The following is a 24,765-nucleotide window of genomic DNA, read 5'->3' as shown; positions in this document are numbered from 1 at the left end:
AAAATGATCACCTATATGAGTGAGTGCTAGAATATCTAGCAGAAACATCAAATGCACAAAAGCTCTAAATCTCTTTCAACCTACCTCACCATTAATCACCCTTGTTCAACTGAAATTTAGACTCCTTAGCCATAATGGGTTCATCTACTGCATGGGATGACAAGAGTATTGAAACCAAAATTGAAGATTTTCAATGAAATCCTAAACTTGTCAACATCATGGACAATATACTTGAAAAATACAAGGACCATTATATACTAACATTAGCACAACAAGGTGTGAAACTACCATCTAATTTTGATGTGACCAACTTGAGATTAGACGAAGAAGAGTCAACCCTAGTTTTCATCACATAAAAATTAGAAGACCTACAAATGGAAATGGAAAGGATGAAGTGAGAAAAAATGCAACCCATAGAATTCAGCCTTGAAAAGGTGTGTCCTCTCCTTTTCAATAAGAACATTACCTTCACGCCTTTCCCACAAAATGTGAAAATACCAAAATATGTAAAGATTTTGAGACATCAGATCCACAAGATCACCTTAGACAATTCTATATACTGAGTATGAAATTTGGCCATGACACAATGTACTTGATGTGTTTGTTTCCTAGGAGACTTGGAGGGAAAGCCATGGAGTGGTTCTCCAAGCTACCCTCCAATAACAAAACCTTTGACCAATTGGCTTCTATGTTCATCTCCTAATATTCCTACAATATCAAAAGGGAAGTCATGATGATTGAATTATGGAACACAAAATAAATTCCTGCCAAGTCATTAAAGACCTTCCTACAATAGTAGAGACACACATTCAATGCCAAGTATCATAGAGACATACCAGACAAAGTGAAGACCAAAATCTTCATTAATAATCTCTCTAAACTGATGAATTATTGGCTCCAACTCCAAGGGTCTAAAGATTTCAAAACTACCTTAGAAAATGTTGCTAAGGTAGAAGATACCTTACTAGATGATGATATTATTAAACTATCAAAAGATGGTAAGGGCTTTTAAAGCAAATCCACACAAGCTCATAACTCCTTTGATTAGTCCACCAATAAACAAGAGTCATGGTGGAGAAGTAACAAAAAGAAGATAGTTAATGATGGGATGGTCAAAGCCAACCATGTTAAACCTCAAACCCAATCCCATCTAAACCAATCATATCCCATTGTCAACAATACCAACTCCAATGCACCCTAGAGTGTCAATGCCAATCCATTCTATTAATGTGATGTGAAAACTCCCTCAACATCCAATCAACAAGTCACTTACAATCAAGCTCTTCCCCACAGATATCAATCTTTTGATATACCCAAGGAGTATACTCCTATTGGTGTGTCTTATGAGAGTGCTTTGCAAACCCTCTTGGCTAATGAACTTATTGTATTTCTTGAGGCCAAACCCTATGAACCCCAAGTTAATTTGAAGTGATGGAATGAAAAGCACATTTGTGCCTTCCATTGAAACAAGGGGCACCTAACGAATAATTATTTTTCCCTTAAGTGGGCAATACAAAAACTAATCAATGATGGAGCCATCGAAGTAAATAATCTTACCAATAATGAAGATCATATGGCCTTCAAGAACCCTTTCATGAGCTATGAAAAGGGGGAATCCTCCAAAGCTAATTAGACTAAGGTTAATTAAGTGCATCATTACGATAACACCATCAACATGATCTCTAGTTTTATGATGCCATAAATGTTATCATAGTTAAGGAAAAAAAAAAATAGTCATTGAATGTTGTCACCCAAGGCTAGGCCTCTAGAGTTATTCTACTAGGACCTGTGATAAATCCTAATCATGCAACTATAAGTTCCTCATTTCCCAAGTATAACTTAGTCAACCAATTAGTTTAAACTCCTGTCCATATCATCATTTTTGAACCATTACAAATCTCCTCGGAGCATAACGAAATACTCAGCAAAGCCTTAGTGCCCAATGACCTAGATGTGGGTAGATTTTAGAACATGGTTAGAAATCTAGTTGCCCCTCACTATGTATCTTTTTCAGCCCAAGATGACATGTCTGTCATGTAGATATTTAAGTCTTCATCCATAGAACTGAGTTAAGAGAGCATTGGTTGATGGTGAGGTAGGCATCAATATTTGCACACTCAATTTAATAAAAGCCCTAGGGTATATAGAGGATGTTGTTGACCTAAGAAATAAAATCACCATCAAAGCCTATGATGATGGGGAGAGACCCTCCAAAGGTATGGTTATTATGCCAATCAAAGCAGGACTAGTTGTAAAAGAAATGGTTTGTTAGGTCTTGGACCTGCAATTGACTTATAACATCCTATTAGGAAGACCATGGTTTCATGACATGTAGGTTGTTCCCTCCACGTACCATTAGTGTATTAAATTTCCTTAGATAGGTCAAGAGGTGAGCGTACCTAGAGTTCAATATTTTTCCCAATATTGTAATTCCCTTATCCCTCATAATAGATAAGAAACTAGCACACTGACAGATGACATCAGCTAGTACACATCTACAAATTATTCATGCTCTACTAGTTGAAATTACAACAACTTGTCAACATCAACGTAGGGTAAAGAGAAAGTGGGTTGTTTGAGCCCTTCCCTTCTATCACCATCATCATCCGAAGACCCTAAACAATCACACTATGAAGAAATGGATAGATTGATCAAAGAATTTGACAAAAAAGTGTAAATTATAATGCATGGGAGTGGGTGAGTACTTAGTCTCCTTATTTCATCCCCCACTTTCTCCAAAATCTCATAGGAAACCATCATCCACCACTAAGCCTTATAATGCATATTTATCAAAGAAAATGGAGTACCTCCAAGTTTGGTAGAAGAAATTAGTTAAAGAAATGTTGACATTCCCCCCCACCTACATGAAAAAGCTTTTTATCTAATGAAAAAGATGGGATATATGAGAGATGGTCCCTTAGGGAAAGGGGTAGGCATCATCGAACCTCTAATAACATAATTTAGGTCTAATAGGTCTAAAATAGGGGTAGGGTATGGTGAACAAGACAAGACACAAACCTCTTTTGAGGCTCATCCTAAGCATAGTGATTCCTCCTCTTCCACCTTGGTGTGGGTACCTAAACAAAGGGATGGTAATAGCCAAAAAACACTAACATCATAAATGTAAATCTATCCCTCTCAGGTTCACATCCCGTAGAAGAACCACCCATAAATACCTCTAATAATGAAGATGATGACAATTATACTAAATGGGAATTTGAATCATTATCCAAGGAGTCTCTTCATGATAAAGAATGTGATGTTGTTTATATACCCACATCTGACAGTTTGGCTACACAAGTAAAAACCTCTTCTCTGAGGCCCACTGCACCAAGACTTAGGGTACAACCAAACATCTTAGAAGATGATGAGCATGTTGAAGGGTTTCACTTTCAAACCTTATTCCCTAACTTCTTCCCAATAAAAGTTGAAGATGATTACTACAAGCTTCTCATAAGCTCTACTTTTCCTGATACTCTAGAAGAAGTTCATGTCATAGGTCTAACATATACAACATATGACCCATCCAATGAAGTCATGACTTTAAACCCCACTTAACCCTTTTCACATTACAAATCACTCTCCCTAGTCCATCCTAAACTCATTAACTGGGATATAGCCAAGCCTCACCATATTCCTCATTTTGACACTAACCATGTTATTTTTGTCTACCTTAACATAGTTGAACCATCTCATCAACAAAGAGCAAAAGAAAGGCATGTAGTTAGGTCTGGTATTAATTAGCTCAGCCACACTAGAATAGGTCAAGCATTTCATAGCCTTAATGATCACTGCCAAATTGTAACTGATCTCAAGAAAAATAGAAACAAATAGAAGTGATGCATCCCAAAGTGAAAACCTAACTATGGCACTCATGGATGGGGTGATTGATACCCGACCCCAATACTTTGAGGAAAATCTTCTATCTTGATTGAACTAATAGAACCAATCAACATTGGCATAAAGTAAGAACTGAGGGTCATTTATATTAGAGTATTTTTTGTTTATGCTTATTAATTAAATCATATTGATTTAATTATATAAGTTTCTATTACTCTATTTACTTAAGCTTCATTTAGGTACATCATTAATTAATAATGTGCAACCTAGTTTTTTAGTTTAAGGTTTCTATCTCACCTTTATAAGGTTGAACCTTGTACTTTTTTCATTATCTCTTATGCATTTTTCATTTGAGAGAAACTTTTCCTCTATCCCCATTTTTTAGCAAAACCCTTGCCTCTTCTTGTCTTTTTCTCCTGTGATAGGATTTTGCATGCAGGGATTTGAAGGCTTTGTGGATTTGATTGGCTTATTTTCTCAAATCCTACATGGTATCAAAGCCATATCTACTACAACTTGTTCGTGATTTGGAGAAAAAGGAGAACGAGGATTTAGCAGAATAGATCTTCAATTTTTTAGGTTTTTTTTTGAAAAAATAAGGGTGTTACTATTTTTTGAAGTAGGTTGAGGCCAAATGGAAATCATAGATGGATCCAAAAGGCATCAAAACCCTTGTTTCCATATAAAATTTGTTCGATTTGGATAATGTTTCTCTAGGAGGAAATTTTTTTAGCCTAGCAGGGCTATACAGCCTCTTGCACACATATCGAGGCACTTTTTTAGAACAAATTTAAAAAAATTTATTTAGAGCCGCTCTACCCCAGTGCCACCCCGCAGCCATCAGAGCACCGCCTGCGCTTGGCTGGAGCTCAGCTGCAACCGTCGAACCACACCTGGCACAGCCTCCACCCCACTGCCACCATTGTAGAAAGTACCACCAGTGTTTACGAGTTGGGCACCACCTCCTCCAGTAGCATCGTTGCCTACAATAGCCTTGGTGTGACATCATCAATCTGACCATTGATGTCATTAATCTGATGGCCTTTTTTTTTTTCGATGACTGGCTATTGACGGCCATACGGTTGTCAATCTTTTTTCCATGCTTGTATTTTCCTAGAGAGCTCCTTTTTTGGACATATAGTTGGTTTTTTGGCCATAACTTGGGCATACGAAGGTCTTTTTCTGATCTGAAAGAAGTGCCAAAAATTTGATTAAGAGATAGAGACAATGTTGCTAGTTTTGTTTGATTTTGAGTTCATTTGAGCTTCTAATTTTGGCATTGAAATAGAGGCTTCTATTTCTCTCTTCTCTACATCTAAAATCCAAGTTCTTTTCTCAGTTTTTATGCTTTCTATAGTTGTTTTCTTTGGTATTTGAGGGATATCACTATTTTTTGTTGGGGGGATTTTTCTTTTCTATACATTAATTCAAAATAAGACCTTGCTACTTCCATCTTCTTCTCTCAATGGTAGACTCCTATGTCGCCTGCCTTACACAACACAACTATCATTCTTGGAAAGGACATATGACAAGACTACTTATGGTAAAGGGATTATGATCATGTCTCGATGTAGCTTAGCTAGTTCTATAGAGGCCTTATGAGCTTCCTATGCAGCACAATAAAATGGATGAGGCAATGGGCCTCATTGCAATGAATATTTCAGAGGGGTTACTATTTCACTTGGATGGTTTGAATACAACTACAACTATGTGGGACAAGTTTTCAACCTTATTTGGCACAATGAATCAGTTCAAGATTCTACAGATAGATGCGGAGTTTACCTCCTTGATTATTGAATCATTCACTAGCATTGAGGATTTCTTGATGAAATTCAAGTGTCTTCGATCTATGTTACAGGTTGCAACAAAAACAAAATCTGATAATGAGTGTATCTTTCTAATACTATCCAAGCTTCAAGGACCTTATCAGATTTTCACTTCTACCTTCTACTCCACTATGGATGCTCTAGGTGTACAACATGTTATGCCCTCTTTTGAGACCTTTTTTGACCAGTTGACATGTGAGCAATCAAAGCTCACTCATATGGATTCTCTTACAAGTTCATAGTCATAGGCATTGATTGCCAAGCCACCTCAGAGCAAACAAAAGTTGAAGTAGTTATCAAATTCCTCTTCTTGGAACTCTACTGGCCCACCATCTTCTTCTAAGAAGGAGAAATAGAAGACTAAGAGACCTACATGTTCCTATTGTCAAAAGGGAACATATGATGAGTTACTTTGTTATCAGAAGAAGTTTGATGGTTATGAGAAATAGACAGTGGATTTGCAAGCTCTTCTTCAAAAAAGAAATCTTTCCTCTCCATCCTTTTCTGGCTCACAAGGGTTTGCTTATCAGTCTTCTTCTATCAATCCTACAGCTGAACAGGATCTTGGAAAGGGTCATGCATTACAAGCTTCTTTCAAATTCCCTTCATAGGTCCCTTGGATACTAGATTCAGGTGCTTCTCACCATATGACATCTTCTCGAGAGATTTTCTCTTCTTTTGAAGCTTCTCCTATTCCCTATATTATCATTGGGAATAACATTGTTATGATAGTTTGCAGGAAAGGGACTGTATGCATTTAGTATGGCACATTCAATGATGTGTTGTATGTTCCATCTCTATCTGCAAACCTTCTCTCAGTTTACTAGATTTCTCATAGTGAGTCCAGGAAGATAGTTGAGTTCACTCCAGATTTAGTTTTCATTTAGGATAGTATGATAGGAGGTATTGTTGCTACAGGGATAGTTGATCTTTCCACTCTTCTCTACTCCTTTTCACACTTTGGTCCACCTTTTCAAGAGCACAACTCTCCTCCTTTGAGAGAGCATCATGTGGTACAGTCAAGTTTCTTGAACCTCTGTGTGGTTCCTAAGACTACTGTTGTGACTACCTTACCACCTCCTCTTGAGCACATTTCTATTCAACTGTGTTTTTCTTCAGCACTGCCTGATCCTCGATCTCCATTCATTGAGCCACCAGGTGCAGCTGCTGAGGATTCTATAGAGGACATTCATCTCCTCTTTGATGACAGTGTTCACACACCTGTCATACCACTTGCATTAGGGATTCCCTTTCAAGATCCTCGTGTTTACTCCTTTGAGCATCAGCTCGGCCTTCCAATGATACCTCAACTTTCAAGGTTCCCTCTATAGTGTCCACTAACTTTCACTCCTCTGTAATGGAGTCACACTAGTCTATTCCTTGATCCAAAGGTTCTTTCATTCTAGGGGGGTTAAAGACATGCTTTGTACTTATGGCTTTGAGAAAGTCTCTTGAAGTCATTACATCTCTTTTTGGAGAGGAGTTTTTCCCATTGGGTTTTCTCCTTTACTCCAATTTATAGAGATTTCCTTATATTGGGTACCTGATCAGGCCTTGTTGTCAAGACCCATTTTTAAATTTTTTTTGCTTTCATAGCTTTGCTAGGCAAGCTTACTCCCTACTTTCGGCTTAAGGGGGGGTATTAGAGTATTTTTCATTTATGCTTATTAATTAAATCATATTCATTTAATTATATAAGTTTCTATTACTCTAGTTACTTAAGCTTCATTTAGGTACCCTATTAATTAATTAATAATTAATAATGTGCAGCCTAGTTTTTTAGTTTAGGGTTTCTATCTCACCTTTATAAGGTTGAGCCTTGTACTTTTTTCATTATCTCTTATGCATTTTTCATTTGAGAGCAACTTTTCCTCTATCTCCATTTTTTATCAAAACCCTTGCCTCTTCTCATCTTTTTCTTCTATGATAGGTTTTTGCATGCAAGGATTCAAAGGCTTTGTGGATTTGATTGTCTTATTTGCTCAAATCCTACAATTTATTTTGCATAGTCCTTAAGCACAGAGGAAAGAGATACATTCATTCACTTCTTTGAAGAAATATGGATAAACTTTGCATGGTCCTATGTAGACATGCTTGGATTAGACCCAACATTAATACTCCATCATCTCAATATTTCTCTAGAGGTCAAGCCAGTAAAACTAAAGCTTAGAAAGATGCATCCCCATGTAGCTCTACTAGTCAAAGTAGAGTTAGAGAAGTTGATAAACACCAATTTCATCTAACCTTTGGCATATACATCATGGATATCCAACATTGTTGTTATATCAAAGAAGAATGTTAGCATATGGATCTGCATTGATTTCTAGGATTTAGGAAAAACATGTCCCAAAGATGATTTCCCTCTTCCCAACATTGACACCATTGTAGTCCTGACAGTAGGTCATTCCATGTTTTCAATTATGGATAGGTTTTTAGTGTATAACTATATTAGGATAGCACTATAAGATCAAAAGAAAATAACATTTACTTGTGTGTATGGTATGTTCTATTGGAATGTGATGCATGGGCTAAAGAATGTTGGGGGCCACCTATCAATAGGCCATGATTAATATCTTTCATGATATGTTGCACATCTTTATGGAAGATTATGTGGATGAAATCCTCACCAAATCCCATAGTTGAGAAGAACATCTCCCCATACTAGCCAAGATATTCACCTTCCTACAAGCATTCAAAGCGAGACTCAATCCCAAGAAATGTGCTTTTGGCATCAAATTAGGCAAGCTTCTGGGGTACATTATCTCAACTAAAGGGATAGAAGTTGACTCTAAAAAGGTAGAAGCCATTATTAGTATGCAACCTCTAAAGAACCTAGGTTAGTTATGCTCTCTTCAAGGTAGGATTCAATCAGTTCATTGGTTCATTTCTCAGTTGGTAGAAAAGTGTGTACCTTTCACCCACTTACTACACAAAGATATAATTTTTTAGTGGGATGATAAATGTTAGAAGGCTTTTGACTTACTCAAAACCTACTTGATGAATCTACCCATGTTGGTACCTCTAGTATCACAAAAACCTTTTCTACTATACATTTCTCTAATAGATAAATCAATCAGACCCCTCCTAGCACAATAAAATGACCAAGGAAAAGAACAAGCCATCTATTACATTAGTTGTACCTTGGTCAACTATGATCTCAATTACTCTTTTATTGAAAAGGGTTGTCTAGTCATAGTTTTTTCTTTCCAAAAGTTACATCATTATATTCTAACACAAAAGGTCAAGCTCATCTCCAAAATTGATCCCCTCAAATATCTTCTCATCAAAATAACATTAACAGGCAGATTGGATAAATGGGTGATGATCCTAAGTGAACTTGACATGGAGTATGTTGATAGGAAGGAAATAAAAGGATAGGCCATTGCCAATCAATTGGCAGATGTGCCTATAGAGAGTTCAAATCCTATCCTAGCTGATTTCCTAGATATGCACATTCTTCAGATAGGGCCGGTAACATGGAAATTCCACTTTGATGGTTACTAAACACACCATGGATCAGGCGCCAGTATTTTGTAAATCACACCACTAGGTGTTACCATCCATATGTCTTACAAAATAATTTTCCCCTATGCCAACGACATGGTAAAATATGAAGCTTTGGTCTTGGGTCTCAAACAAGCTTTAGAGTGGAAACTAACAACACTAGATGTTTATGGAGACTCCCAGTTGATCATCAATCAAGTCACTAACACTTATCAAACCAAAGATGTGTTAGAATCTGAAAAGATTAATAACCCAGAAAACTACTGCAAAGAGTAAATATCTAAACTATGAATGCAAATGATACAAAATCAAAATAGCATCATAGAGTTAGTCTCCAAGAGAGTAATGCAAATGCTGGAAGCAAAATAGCATTAAGAGGATGCAAAAACAAGAGATGCAAATACAAGCTAGGTAGCATGCTTATATAGGCAAGGAAGAGAGAGGAGGTGGCAACACCAACCAATGAGGAGCAACCATCTATCGGACTAAAGATAGCAAAGTATCTTCCCAAGATAGCTAATGGATGCCCACATGTAGGAATGTGACACCTCACAACCATTCACCTAATAAGACATGCTTTATTAACCTAAGCGAGATCATTAAAAGTGTAGGAAAGACCTAGCAAAATAGGAAAAAATAAAAAACTACACTAACACCCCCCCATAAGTGAAGCTTAGGTGGATGTAGAAATGGGTCCCGGCAACGAGGCCATGTTAGGTACCCAAGTACAATGCAAGAAGATGCAACCTCTGAAAGCGGGGAAAGAGAGAAAACCACAAGGGAAAACCCCTCCCCCAAAAAGAGGTAAGAACCTAGTGAAGAACTGAAGAAGTCTCCCACTAGGAAAATTGTCCCCTAAAACAGGAACAAGGAGTGATCATGAAGAAGCAGCATCACTGAAGCATGAAAAACTGCAAAACTCTGTCAAAATGCTGATCTGTAGAACCCCCATGGAAATAGAAGGCATGAACCATCAACCAAAGGAACCTCCATGGAAATAGAAGGCACGAACCATCAACCAAAGGAACCTCCATGGAAATAGAAGGCACGAACCATCAACCAAAGGAACCTCCATGGAAATAGAAGGCACGAACCATCAACCAAAGGAACCTCCATGGAAATAGAAGGCATGAACCATCAACCAAAGAAGCATAGAACAACAATATAACCTCCCCTTAAGGTAGGTGAGGTGACAGGCAGCTGAAAAGATGGGCCAAAAATCTCCTACAACACAGGAGCCAAACACATCAAGACTGAGGTACAAACACAAATAAAGGCATGTGTCATCGACACTGCATGAGGAATTAGAGAAAGAGGGCCTATAAGCGGCAAACAACTATCCCCCCCATGAAACTTTATATAATAGTGTGAGTACAACGAATCACAATGATGAAAAGGATCCTGAATTGCAAGAGTGGCACTTTATCTCAGTGCGTTGCATAAAGATGCTTACAGTGAATATCAACAATGATCAGAAAAAACATAAGGCTGAAACAATAGAAGGCAAAGCCCAAAACAAAGCAACTAAAGCAACAAAATCGATCTCTGGACCTGAAATAAACAGAATATATACTAGAATGCTAAAATGAAAAAGAATGAATAGGATGTGTCTAGAATAGAATCTAGAATAAAAACTAGCATCACTGGAAAGAGCACATAAAGAGCTTTCCAATGATATAAAGAAGTCCAAAATCGGAGATCGAAAGCTCAAGATACGCCTCCCTGAGTGCAAAATAGAACATTCAGCTTTGAATGCCATAACAGAAAACCAAACTACATCAAAAATCAAAAAAACCTATACCAGCATCTTCGTCTCGGAACCAGCTTTCCGACGCTTCTTTCGAATTGGAAAAATACCTCTGTATGCAAAAGTTATGGCCAAAAAATCACAAGTAGGTCCAAAACCAAATAGAAGGAGAGTGCAAGCAAGGATGATGACACACCGCTGATGTTAGCATTTGACGGGAAAAATTTTGACGGCCCATCAGCCGTCGCAGAAAAAAAGGCCATGTGGCCGATCTCCGATTTTGGACTTCTTTATATCATTTGAAAGCTCTTTATGTGCTCTTTCCAGTGATGCTGGTTGTTATTCTAGATTCTATTCCAGACACATCCTATTCAGTCTTTTTCATTTTAGCATTCTGGTGGATATTCTGTTTGTTTCAAGACTAGAGATCAATTTTGTTGCTTCAGTTGCTTTGTTTTGGGCTTTACCTTCTATTGTTTCAGCCTTATGTTTTTTCTGATCATTGTTGATATTCACTGTAAGCATCTTTATGCAACGCACTGAGATAAAGTGCCACTCTTGCAATTTGGGATCCTTTTCATCATTGTGATTCATTGTACTCACACTATTATATAAAGTGCCATGGGGGGGATAGTTGTTTGCCACTTATAGGCCCTCTTTCTCTAATTCCTCATGCAGTGTCGACGACACATGCCTTTATTTGTGTTTGTACCTCAGTCTCGCTGTGTTTGGCTCCTGTGTTGTAGGAGATTTTTGGCCCATCTTTTCAGCTGCCTGTCACCTCACGTACCTTAAGGGGAGGTTATATTGTTTTTCTATGCTTCTTTGGTTGATGGTTCATGCCTTCTATTTCCATGGAGGTTCCTTTGGTTGATGGTTCGTGCCTTCTATTTCCATGGAGGTTCCTTTGGTTGATGGTTCGTGCCTTCTATTTCCATGGGGGTTCTATAGATCAGCATTTTGACAACAATATAACCTCCCCTTAAGGTAGGTGAGGTGAAATCAAAAAAACTTGTACCATCGTCTCCGTCTCAGAATCAGCTTTCCATCAGCTCTGATACCATGTTAGAATCTGAAAAGATTAATAACCCAGAAAACTAGTGGAAAGAGTAAATATTTAAACTATGAATGCAAATGATACAAAATCAAAATAGCATCATAGAGTTAGTCTCCAAGAGAGTAATGCAAATGATGGAAGCAAAATAGCATTAAGAGGGTGCAAAAACAAGATAAAGGCATGTGTCGTCGACATTGGATGAGGAATTAGAGAAAGAGGGCCTATAAGCGGCAAACAACTATCCCCCCCATGGCACTTTATATAATAGTGTGAGTACAACGAATCACAATGATGAAAAGGATCCCGAATCGCAAGAGTGGCACTTTATCTCAGTGCGTTGCATAAATATGCTTACAGTGAATATCAACAATGATCAAAAAAAACATAAGGCTGAAACAACAGAAGGTAAAGCCCAAAACAAAGCAACTGAAGCAACAAAATCGATCTCCGGACCTGAAACAAACAGAATATCCACCAGAATGCTAAAATGAAAAAGACTGAATAGGATGTGTCTAGAATAGAATCTGGAATAACAACTAGCATCACTGGAAAGAGCACATAAAGAGCTTTCCAATGATATAAAGAAGTCCAAAATCGGAGATCGGAAGCTCAAGATACGCCTCCCGGAGTGCAAAATAGATATCTTTTTTTAAAAAAATGCTGAGATCGTCCGTACGACCGTACGGAAGGGCCTGTGGGTAAAAAAAATTTGCCTCGTGGAGCTCTGTCTCCAAAAATGACAAGTTTTATATGAATCCTGACTGCAAACGGCCTTTCGTATCTAATGGTGATGTCCGTTTGGGTTGAAAGTGCTTCGAAAATTCGCTGATCCCCTGATTTGAAGAAAAATTATATTCAAATTTGCGACCGCCAATAGATAGGGGTATGGCTGTAGCTTTGCATGCTCGATTCTAAAAAATATACAGCTTACATGCAAAATCTAAAAGATACCCAGATGGTTTTTCGGGGCTGCGAACAAAACCCAGAAAGCATTTTTTTCTGATGAACATAAGATGTTGCTGTAGTGTAAATCAGACACCTTTAACAATAAAAAACGGCTCCAAAAATCAGAAAACAACCCCATCAACTAAAATATGACATGCAAATGCTGGATTAGCTTCTTAAGTCCATCAATGGCATGCCGGAACCTGCAAAACTGATTGAAAACTCCAAATATGCAAGTTGGTTGTCAGATTTGAGATTGAAACCCCAGAGAAAAATTGTTTTTGTCAAAACTTTTCTGATTCTTAGGATCATCCAAAGATGCAAGAGAAGAGCATACTTCGTTTTTCAAAAAACTATAATACAGTTTATTTGCCCCCCCCGAATCTCTCAAATAAGGAAACTAAAATCTACTCTTGCACATAGAAAAGCTCTGATACCATGTTAGAATCTGAAAAGATTAATAACCCAGAAAACTAGTGCAAAGAGTAAATATCTAAACTATGAATGCAAATGATACAAAATCAAAATAGCATCATAGAGTTAGTCTCCAAGAGAGTAATGCAAATGCTGGAAGCAAAATAGCATTTAGAGGATGCAAAAACAAGAGATGCAAATACAAGCCAGGTAGCATGCTTATATAGGCAAGGAAGAGAGAGGAGGTGGCAACACCAACCAATGAGGAGCAACCATCTATCGGACTAAAGATAGCAAAGTATCTTCCCAAGATAGCTAATGGATGCTCACATGTAGGAAGGTGACACCTCACAACCATTCACCTAATAAGACATGCTTTATTAACCTAAGCGAGATTATTAAAAGTGTAGGATAAACCTAGCAAAATAGGGAAAAATAAAAAACTACACTAACAAGATGAAAATTTATTGCCTTACAAACATATGTTTGACTGCCTCAAGGCATATTTCATTTATATTACTTTTGAACAAATTCCCAAAGATTAAAAGAAACCAACAGATGCTATGGCCACCTTGGCCTCCTTACTCCAACTCTTAGAGCAACACAAGCAATATGAGATCTTAGTAGAAGAGGTAGTTCAACCCACATTTATTCAACCCAATTCCCTTATCATTTTCCACTTAGACACTCTTGATTCCCTTTGGTATAATCCCATTATCAATTACTTTTGCAATAAAACCATTCTGTCTGACCTCTCTCTTAACCAAAAATGAAATTTCATTCGACAAATCTCATGTTACACTTTGGTGGCCAATACACTATATAGGAAGGGTCTTTATGGTACTTTTTTTAGATGTGTTGAAAAGGACAAGTCTAGAGTTTCTCTATAGGAACTCCATGTAGGGATTTGTGGGTCACACTCTAGTAGGTTCACACTAGCAAAGAAGATTCTTCGGATGGGCTATGTTTGGCCAACCATGTAAAAGGATTCTATTGACTATGTCAAAACTTGTAAAAAAGGCGAAATCCATGGTAACCTTGTTCATTCACTAGCCCAAGAGCTCAACACTTTGGCCACACCATGGCCTTTTTATCACTGGGGCTTTGATTTGATTAGAGCCATCCATCCACCTTCCTCTAGTAGAAATAAATGGATTATCACCACCAAAATTCTTCACCAAGTGCGTTAAAGTGGTGCCACTTGATAACTATATAGGAAAATAAATCTCTTCCTTCATTCTAAACCATATCATTTGTTAGCTTGGCATACCCCATGTCATTCTCACAAAAAATTCCATGTACTTTAAAAATTAAATAATTGATGAATTATGTGAAAAATTTCACATTATACACCACCCCTCATCAATTTATTATCCCCAAGGCAATGGCCAAGAAAAGCCCGCCAACAAAACCATTATCAACATCCTCAAAAGAATCATCAATGATATTGGTAGAGATTGGCATTTACAACCAAATCCCACTCTTTGGGCCTATAGGATGAGTGTTAGGAAACCTACAAGTGCAACACCCTTCTCTTTGGTTTATGCCTATGAAGCTATTCTTGCTTTGGAGGTTGAGATCCCATCCTTGAGAGTTACTCTTTGGGACATCCTATCAGATGAGGATTACAAAGTGGCCTATCTAGACTAGCTAGAGTTGTTAGAAGAACATCAGCATGCAACACATAAACACCCTAAAGTGTATCAGAATAGGTTACCAAGACATTACAACAAAAGGGTCAAACCCCTTATTTTTTATATTGGTGATATAATGCTCCAAGAAAACCTTAAGAGCCAAGTAGCTAGGGAAAGTGGGAGGCCAGGTGGAGTGGTCCTTATAATATCACAGAGTCCTTTGGGATTGGTACTTATAGTCTTTCAAATTATGATGGCACAGACCTTGCAGAACCCATCAATTGCATCCATCTCAAGAGATTTTATGTCTAGAGCCGTGAGAAACATGTCAAAAATACCAAAAATATAAAAAAAAAAATAGGAAAATTTCAAAAAAGAATGTTACAAAAGAAGTGAGAATGCCACCTTTGGTTTGAAACGAAACAAGAGATAGCACTTTTGGACTTCCCTAAAATAATACAAGTCCTTCAATGCTAAAAAAAATCAAGACAGTACTCGGCCGACTATCTTTATGAATTTTTTTTCTTGTTTAAGGCTTAACTAGCATAGTCAAGTTAATTTCACACACACAATTGAGAAACACTTGTGGGTTAGAGTTTAGTGGTCCCTTAGCATCCAACATAGCTCATAGTAGTAGAGACAGCTAATATAATAGAAACAAAGGGAAGCACAACAAATAAGGAGAAACATGGAGTTAGATTATGTATTGAGATACCATAGATATGAATTGTAGGAAAATCAATGCACATCTTTGCTATCCACCTTGATCAATGATCCGCAATGTTTATTTTAGCCCTCAGTTGACCCATTTAATGTCTCAAACTCCTTTCATTACCTCCCATGTCCCAAATATAGCAATCCATGCCAACTTTTGGTCCCCTTGCCTCTTTAATGTGCCTCACATGGTCCTGGTTACCCTTGTATTCCAAAAAATTTCACTCACATCCTCATTCCACTTCAAAAAATTCCAAAAATCATCAAAAATTATCCTAAAAAAAAAAATCAAAAATTGTCAAAAATTATCAAAAAAATATAAAATTGTAAAAAATTATCAAAGAAATTCAAAAATTGTTAAAAAGTAACATAAAAATTTAGAAATTATCAAAATATTATCAAAACCATTCCAAAGTTGTCAAAAATGGCCAATTACATTCAAAACGATGTAATAATTTCCAAATGTAGCCACAAAATCTCAAAAAATCAACAACATCCCAAAATTCATGTGAAACATAGATCATTTCAACACAAACAGGCCTTATAACATGTCATAAAATATATACATATGAATTGCCTTAAGAAGTAGTGTAGTTATGTCCTAAAACATCTCGCTGGGCTTTGACAAAGTTGGCACAATGTGAATAGTGCAAGAGGTGTTGATAGAGTCCTCTCTTCCCTCCTCTTGTCAAGAACAACAATTCCCAATGGATATTTAGTATTATTTATGTCCTAGTGGCCACAATTGGTCTAGCCCTCTTCAACAAATATATCAATGCTATCCCAAAAGCCTAGCTATTTGTCAGACTCTTTCATCCTCACCTAACTAGGGGCATAGAATAAGTAAGCATAAGCATGAGAACTTGCCACCCCCCTAAATGCCTTTTTAGGCCCAAGGACCTTTTTTAGGACCCTCAAGTTCCTTTTCTAGTCCCCCTCAAGTGCCTTTATAGACCCAAATGCTTTTTTTAGGTCCCTCAAGTGCCTTTTTAGGTCCAAATGCTTTTTTCAAGCCCCCTCAAGGACCTTTTCCAGCCCAAGTACATTTTTCCAAGGCCTTGTTTCACTTTTTAAAGGCCTAGATCTCCTATTTGAGCCCCCAAAATACCTTTTTGGGTCAAAGAACCTTTTTCAAGGCCCTATTTTTCCTTTCTTCAGGCCTAGGTGTCCTGTTGGGCCCCAAAATGCCTTTTCATAGGCCTTGAGAGTGTCTGTCTCAGCACACACCTAGAGAAACATCCCAATGTTAGCCTTGTAATTATTTGTAAAGGCTATTAATATATATAGAATTATGCCTCACACATCATAGCTCTCCAAATATTATGCAAATTTGTACTCATTTTTCAAAAATCCCAAAAACATTCACATATTCCTCAAAATGCTAAAAACATCCAAGACAGGGTGTCCAACCAATGGTGTTTCTTTTGACCCATCTCTAGAAGAGGAAACTCTTGGTGTCAGTCCTCTATGTACCCACACCACATCCATGGGAATTAGAAACCTCCCACCATGTAATTGAAAATTTAATAGTTTTAAGAATTCCCTATCCATGAACTATGTCTCTCACTGGTCCTCATTTAGGAATACTTGATGCTAATGTCCTATATAATAAGCAGTTTCCTATTGTACCTTTTTCATCTAGTGCATTTCCACAAACACATTCTCCACCAGCTTGTTTATTCCCAATGCAGTGATTGATTTTTTGGCCACATCTCACTCCTACTCCATTTGATTAGTTTCCATTTGCTAGTGCTCTATGCATACTTTTGTCAAGCCCACAATTTGCTACAACTATCCCACCTTCCTCTCATTTCATGCTAACCACTCCTATAGCTTCAATGATAGGGAGTTTTCTTTTTTAATCACCTCCCTAAATGACTCGGACTATGACTACAACAACACCAGCTCATTTTGAGCACCCTCTAAACCCACTTGTGCCATCTTCAAAGATTCTTGCAACCTCTAGGCCTGTGACTGCTCCACTTGCATTCTTGCATCATTTCCCTCCACTTGTGATTGCTCCACATGTAGTTCCACTTCTAGTGATTGCACCTATACCCGCTCTACATCTACCATTGCTTGCAATTATCTTGCCTCTATTTGCACTCGATCTTCTTGTTCCTTATCCATCAATCCTAGTAAAAACATGACTTCTTATTTTGCATTCTCTACTTAAACTCTTTCTATAGCCAATATTCTTTGTAATTCTTCCACATTAGTTTTTCTTGATCTCCACCCTTTGCTTCTAGCCATGGCTCCTCCACATTTATACTACTCACTTCTCCCTCCATTGACCTTTGCCTCGAAATCCCAAGGCGAAATCGACTTATCACTCCACTAACACCTCCTACATCCTTTGGATCTTCTCCCATGGACTTTTTAGGAGATTTTATCTCCCTTTCCTCTTCCTCCACTCCTAACATACTCTTTGTCATCCTAGGTAGACTATTCTCCACCTGCATCATTGGCTTCTCATCCAATACCACCTACAATGCCTATTGTACTATAGTCACCAACAACATAATTAACACTAACAAGGGAATTTCTTCTACCCCGACCCCTGCCTCTTTGATTTTCTTTGATGCTCATCCCACATGACTTGATTCACCTTGCTCTAGAACTAACACTTGAAGTTTAGCCGATACACCAATTCCTTGGAGGTTTGCCTAATTTACTTCACTCTTCACCCTTGCCTCATCCACCTTCCTTATCTAGTATCACCCTCCCACTATGACTGATTTGGTGAGTTTAATATACTTTCACTTGAACATTTCTTGCAAATTATCAATATATATAATAGCCATGTTCTTCGCATCACCTTTTTCCAATCCCATGATATATACTTACTTATAGCCATCACTCACTTGAGACTTGTTCTTTACTAGTCTTACCACATATCCACTCTTTGCATCCTATCACACTAGTACTAGGTACATTTGTGTTAGTCTTAGATTGGTTTTGACAATTAAGTGTCAACACACTTAACCAATTCTCAAGTTGATGTTGAGTATAATGCAGAAGCTGAGCTATAGTGTGTGTTGAGCTAGAAAACTCAATAGGTTATGAGTGAACTTCAAGTGTCGAGTGATGAGTGATGCCAAGTCACTATAAGTGTCAAGAAAAGTATAGATGCTGAGTGAAATAGAATTACCATAGTAGCCAAGTGAGACAAAATTCCTATATGTGTTGAGCATCAACAACTAGTAAGTTTCGAGTAACACAAGATCAATATATGAGTTTGTGCCTTCACAAACTCAAACGTAAACTATTTTTCAGCCAACTTAGGATGAATCTTGAAGGATCTTGAAGACAGGAATGAATCTTTTGCATTACCTATGTAACTAGCATGTAGCCAATAAGAATAATGGAAAAGGCATGCAACCAATAGAAAAAGTGTAAGAAATGAGCAGGAAATGAAGATTGAATATTGATCATAGATTCATACCTAACCCTAAATCTTTGAAGTCTTTAAAAGGAGAACAAAACCTCATTGTATGCATAGATGTAAGAAGGGTATGGGTGAATTATAATGAAGTGCAAAAGGGTGTAAAGACTTAGAGAAGAGTATAATAGCATTGTAGAATCCAGTTGATCAAGAATAGAATATCAGAGTTTCGAAGGGTGGTATATCAAATCAAGCAAGGATAAAAAAAAGAGAGCAAAACAAGAATCTAGAATTAGCAATTGAGGATTACAAGTCATCAAGACAAGACTTTTTAATACTCTCTAGCAATCATATTAGGAATGAAAATCCTATCATCAAGTTGGTTTAATAGCCATGTTGTAAGCCTTTACACAAGCTGCTAAATCCTTTAGTAGGGCAACATTCCAAGTGAATGTTTGTAAATCCTTTAACTAGATCACTTTTAATAGGGTGTAAAGTCTTTAATAGGATAGGCCTTTCATAGGGTAGACCATTGGAAGTGATCAAACTTTGTAACCTTGAATAGTTACATATTGTTGTAATGATACTTTGTGGGTGTCATCTCTACCCCAGTTTTACCTTCTCATTTTGGAGGGTTTTTTGGTTACCAAATCTTTTATTATCTATTTTCATGCATGTCTTTACTTTTATGTTTATTAGATGAATTAGATGCATGTGAATGCTTCCAGTTAAAGGTTTTAAAGAGGTTAAAGTTAGCTACTTCTAATTCACCCCCCGCCCCCCCTCTTAGTTGAAGTTGAGTAAAGAATACTCCTCTAGATGCCAAGTGGTTGAAAATAATGGAAGTTAAGTAATGTAGAATCCTTCAAAAGTTGAGTGGATAGCTATAAATGCACTAAGCATTAAATGCAATAAAAAAATGGTATATTATCTCATTTTCATTCATTTTTCCTCATTGTGAACAAATAAAAAAGACAAAAAAAGAGTATAGAGTGACTTCATAGTAGAGAATCCAACATTAAAGTAGATTTGAATAGTATTTTAGCATGATTTCATTTATTTTGAGGTATTTACATTTGTGCCAAGTTACATAGTTTCATATTTTCTTTGTGTACAAACCGTAGATTTCACAAATGGCTTCTAGCTCTAGGAAAACATTGGAGAAGGAACCATTTGAGGTACATCTAGTGTCAAATCAAGTGAAATATCCTAACTTCCACCCAATCCCTAAAGTAGCATATAAAAATGATCCAGTTGGAGTCTTATCTATCATACCCCCTAAGATAGTTATGGTTCATGATGTTAGGAGATGTTACAATTGCAAGATTGGAGCCATAGGAGACATGGAGATGAGGGAAGCTTATGAGAAACTATGTGATAATGGAGTTTTGAAGGAAGATGGGAGCTAATTTTTAGACCCTTATGACTAGCTATTTTGAAGACTTCAAGAAGTCAATGAAGCAAAGGCTAAGAATACCAGTTTCATTAGTAAAGAAACATGTAAATGATGTATGTTTTCTTTTAGATATTGACTATAATTACATTCAAGCTACCATACCAAGAGTTAAATGGTTAAGAGCTCTTGGCTATGAAATAAATATAGATGAGGCATCAACAACTATAACAATACTATTAGCTAAGGAAGTAGATAAAAGTGCACCACATTTTGGAAACTATGATGTGGTTAGGTCAAAGGTGGATATGGAGTTAAAGACTTCCTCCACACTAAAGAAGAAAGATAAACTTGTGAAGAAACTCAAGGCCAAATTTGGTGAGGGCACAGTAGAAGGAGAAGAAGAAGAAGAAGAAGCCAAGGATGATGAAGAGGAACAAGGTCAAGAACCACTTGCTTTAACCCAAGGTATGGGGGAGGATGTTAAAGAAGAAGAAGAAGGTGCCAAGTAGAAAGCACCCAAGGTTGAGCCAAAGAAAAAAAAATCACAAAAACAACTAGTTGCACAACTAAAGGGGAAGAAAAAGGCAACAAAGCCAAGCCTAGCCAAGCCAACTACAAGGGTAGATACTAGGACAACAACACGGGTAGAAAAAGAATAGGAGAAAAAAAAGGAAATAGAGTAAGGAGGGCCTACAGAACTAAAGAAGAGAAGAAAATATGTTGCACCTCCTGAATCAAACGAAGAAAGGATAGAGTATGATGATGAGCAATTCAGATTGGTAAGACATTCTACCAAGTCTAAATTGGAAAATATTTGTAATAACATTAGAGATAATGTAGATCTCACTGGTTTAAAGACCATTTAATTTAATAAGTTGTCAATGGAACAATAAAACATAGTGGAGGAGTTCATCTACACTATGATGGCTAATTTCAAGATCACCCCACTTGAACTAGATAATTCAATGCCTAGGGAGCTAAGATCCATTGTAGACAATAAATGGCATTACTATCTTAATATGGAAAAGAAAATAAGGGAGTCAACATTGGCTCAAGTGATGCCAGACCTTAATAAAGGTCAAATAACTAAGGCTAGCAAGAAACATGGGAGGAAGTTTGCATCCAAATATAGAGCCTTTAGTATTTTGCAAAATCAGATTGAAGATGTTGTGCAAAAGTCCACACAAATGTGGAAAATAATTTATGGATTGAATATAATAAAGGAAAGGTAGGAAGAACCCTTTGAAGGAAGAAATGATGAAGAGGAAGAAGAGAATAAAAAGAGGAAGAAGGAGAGAAAGAGAAAGAAGAGGAAATATTAGACAAGACACAAGGTGAAGAGGCAATAGTTGAGGAACAACAAGAAGAACAGAGTGTCCAAGACATTCAAATGCCACCACCAAGTCCTCCACATATAGCACCTATAGAAATAGTAATTGTTAAGGATGTTCCTAACACCATAGGCTAGAACATCAATCCATTTACTATAGAAGATCTTAAAAAGATCCTTCACCAAACTGCATTGCAATCATAACTATACACAAATCCTATTTTTGTGAGTGTGGAAGAGTTGCAAAAGGCTATAGCAAAAATCACTAGGGAGAAGGTGAACACACAAGAACCACCTTCACAACCTCCCATAGGTATAGTAGATCAACTAGAAGAGCAAGAAGCATAGGATACAACTACTAAGGTTGATCATATAGTCAGAGCAACAACAACTGCCAAGGAGCTAGCATAGGAACAAACAGGACAAGATGTTCCTTTAGCACAAATCCAATGTGCACCTCCTAAAATCATCATTATTGATCAAGACAGTAGAGAAGAGGAGAAGGAAGAGGATAAAACCCATAAATAAAAAGAGTAGGAGGTAATAAAAACACTGGTAAACTTGCCTACCTTAGGGACTCCTACCAAGAAGCCAAGCACTGATGTAGTACCACTATAGATTTTAGCACCAAACTCAAGTTCCACCAAGGTTGCAAGGGTACTTCACTATGGAGACCCTACACTTGATGAAAAAATAGTCATACTTAGTTATGACTCTGGAACAATGAATCTAGTGCAAATAAATGAAGTGCAAGAGGCACTGGAGAGAAGGAAGAAATAAGATATACTCATAAATGAGTATAGACAGAAGCAAGCACTTGGGAAAATAAAAGACATATTCATTGATGCATTCAGCTTGCTTGTACCTAATGAAACCAAGCTCATCATGAAGCAACTATTCGATATAGTGGACCAGGTACAAAATGAAAACCTTGAAACTAATGTTAAGTTATTAGAATGGTCTGAAAAGAAGTTTCAAATGAAAGTTAATGAAAAGATATCTAGTCAAATGGCACTTTCACAAGTAGAATTGGCTAAGAAGGTTGAAAAAGTGAAGAAAATACTTGAGAATATCTTCTCATTGTACTCCAAGTTGTGTGACTCATCATTTTTCACACAAGAAACTATCCAAAGGATTCTGAGCTTGGAATAAAATCTCAAGATTTCTTGCACTTAGCTACCCAAAGATCTAGCTCAAAGTGAGAAGCATTTTGGAACTATGCTTCACACCCAGAAAGAGTTAGCTATATTAACAATAGGATAGACCAATGTTAAGGCCAAATTAATATAGATTCAATATGCCATTACCCCACATTGAGAAGTACTCCATAAGGAACAAGCCTATGCAGAAAATGTTCTAAAGAAAGATCCTAATCTTTCTATGCTAGAAGGTCGTGTACATCTTGCAACAAAGATAGTCATCCAACATAAACCACTAGAAATTTCTTTAGATAATTTGAATGCTTCTCTAAAGATGATTATGGAGGTAAATAAAGAATTTTTGGCTAAATATTCTATTCATTCATAGGATCCTTTAATATAAGTGTCAAAAAGGGAGAGATGTAAATAAAAAGGGGAGATGTAAATAAGAATGGGGAGATAACACATTCTTTGATGGAAGTAATAAAGAATATCCAAAGGGGGAGATATTCAAAATCACATTTTGAGGAAGTAATAAGGGAATAAAGCCAAAAGGATGCAAAACATACAAGAAGATGCGAAAGGGGAGCAGATACAAAGTACAAACAAAGTAGAAATAAGGTACATAGAAATAGAGGCAAAAGAATGATAAGGTAGACAAGGCAAAGACCATCAGATACACTAGCATGAAACAAATTTAGCACAAGAGTCTTTGGATACATGAATGGAACTTTGGTTATAGAAATGGCACATCAACTCAGGGTGAGTTACAAAATTTTCAAGATATACAAAATTTTGAACAAGTTTTTGAAGTTTTGTACTTAAGCCAAATAGAATGTGTGGTATACTCATAGAGATCAAATTCATAATGTTTAGTTAAGTATTTTTGCCACTCGTGTCAAAGGGGGAGAATGTTAGTCTCAGATTGGTTTTGAAAATTGAGTGTCAACACACTTAACCAATTCTCAAGATGATGTTGAGTATAATATAGAAGCCAACCTATAGTGTGTGCCAAGCTAGAGAATTCAATAGGGGTCAAGTGAACTTTAGATGCCAAGTGAACTTTAGGTATGGAGTGAAGTTCAAGTGCCAAGTGATGAGTGATGTTGAGTGGCTATAAGTGCCAAGAAAAGTATAGATGCCAAGTGAAAAAAAATTACTATAGGAGCTGAGTGAGACATAATTGCTATATGTGTTGAGCATCAGTAACTAGTTAGTGTTGAGTAACATAGAATCAACATATGATTTTGTGCCTTTACAAACTCAAATGTAAACCATTTTTGAGCCAACTTAGGATGAATCTCACAGGATCTTGGAGATAAGAATGAATCTTTTTCTTACCTATTTAATTACCATGCAGCCCATAAAAAAAAAGGAGAAGGCATTCAACCAATAGGAAAAGTGCAAGGAATGAGTGCGAAATGAAGATTGAATATTGATCATAGATTCATACCTAACCCTAAGTCTTTGAAGTCTTTAAATGGAGGATGAAACACCATTGTATGTGTGGATGTGAGAAGTGTATGGGTGAATTATAGCAAAGTGCAAAAGGGTGTAAAGACTTAGAGAAGAGCGGAACAACATTGTAGAATCCAATTGATCAAGAATAGAATATCAGAGTTTCAAAAAGTGACATATCAGATAAAGCAAGGATCTAGAATCAGCAATTGAGGATTGCAAGTCATTAGGTCAAGACTTTCTAATACTCTCTAGCAATTGTATTAGGAATGAAAATCCTATCATCAAGTTGGTTTAATAGCCATGTGGTAAGCCTTTAGAAAAGGTGTTAAATCCTTTAGCAGGGTAACATTCCAAGTGAATATTTGTAAATACT

Source organism: Cupressus sempervirens, chromosome 5 (assembly GCF_028749045.1).
Source record: "Cupressus sempervirens isolate cs-2001-9-10 chromosome 5, ASM2874904v1, whole genome shotgun sequence".
Taxonomy (NCBI): Eukaryota; Viridiplantae; Streptophyta; class Pinopsida; order Cupressales; family Cupressaceae; genus Cupressus; species Cupressus sempervirens.
Note: the sequence above shows the minus strand (reverse complement) of the source record.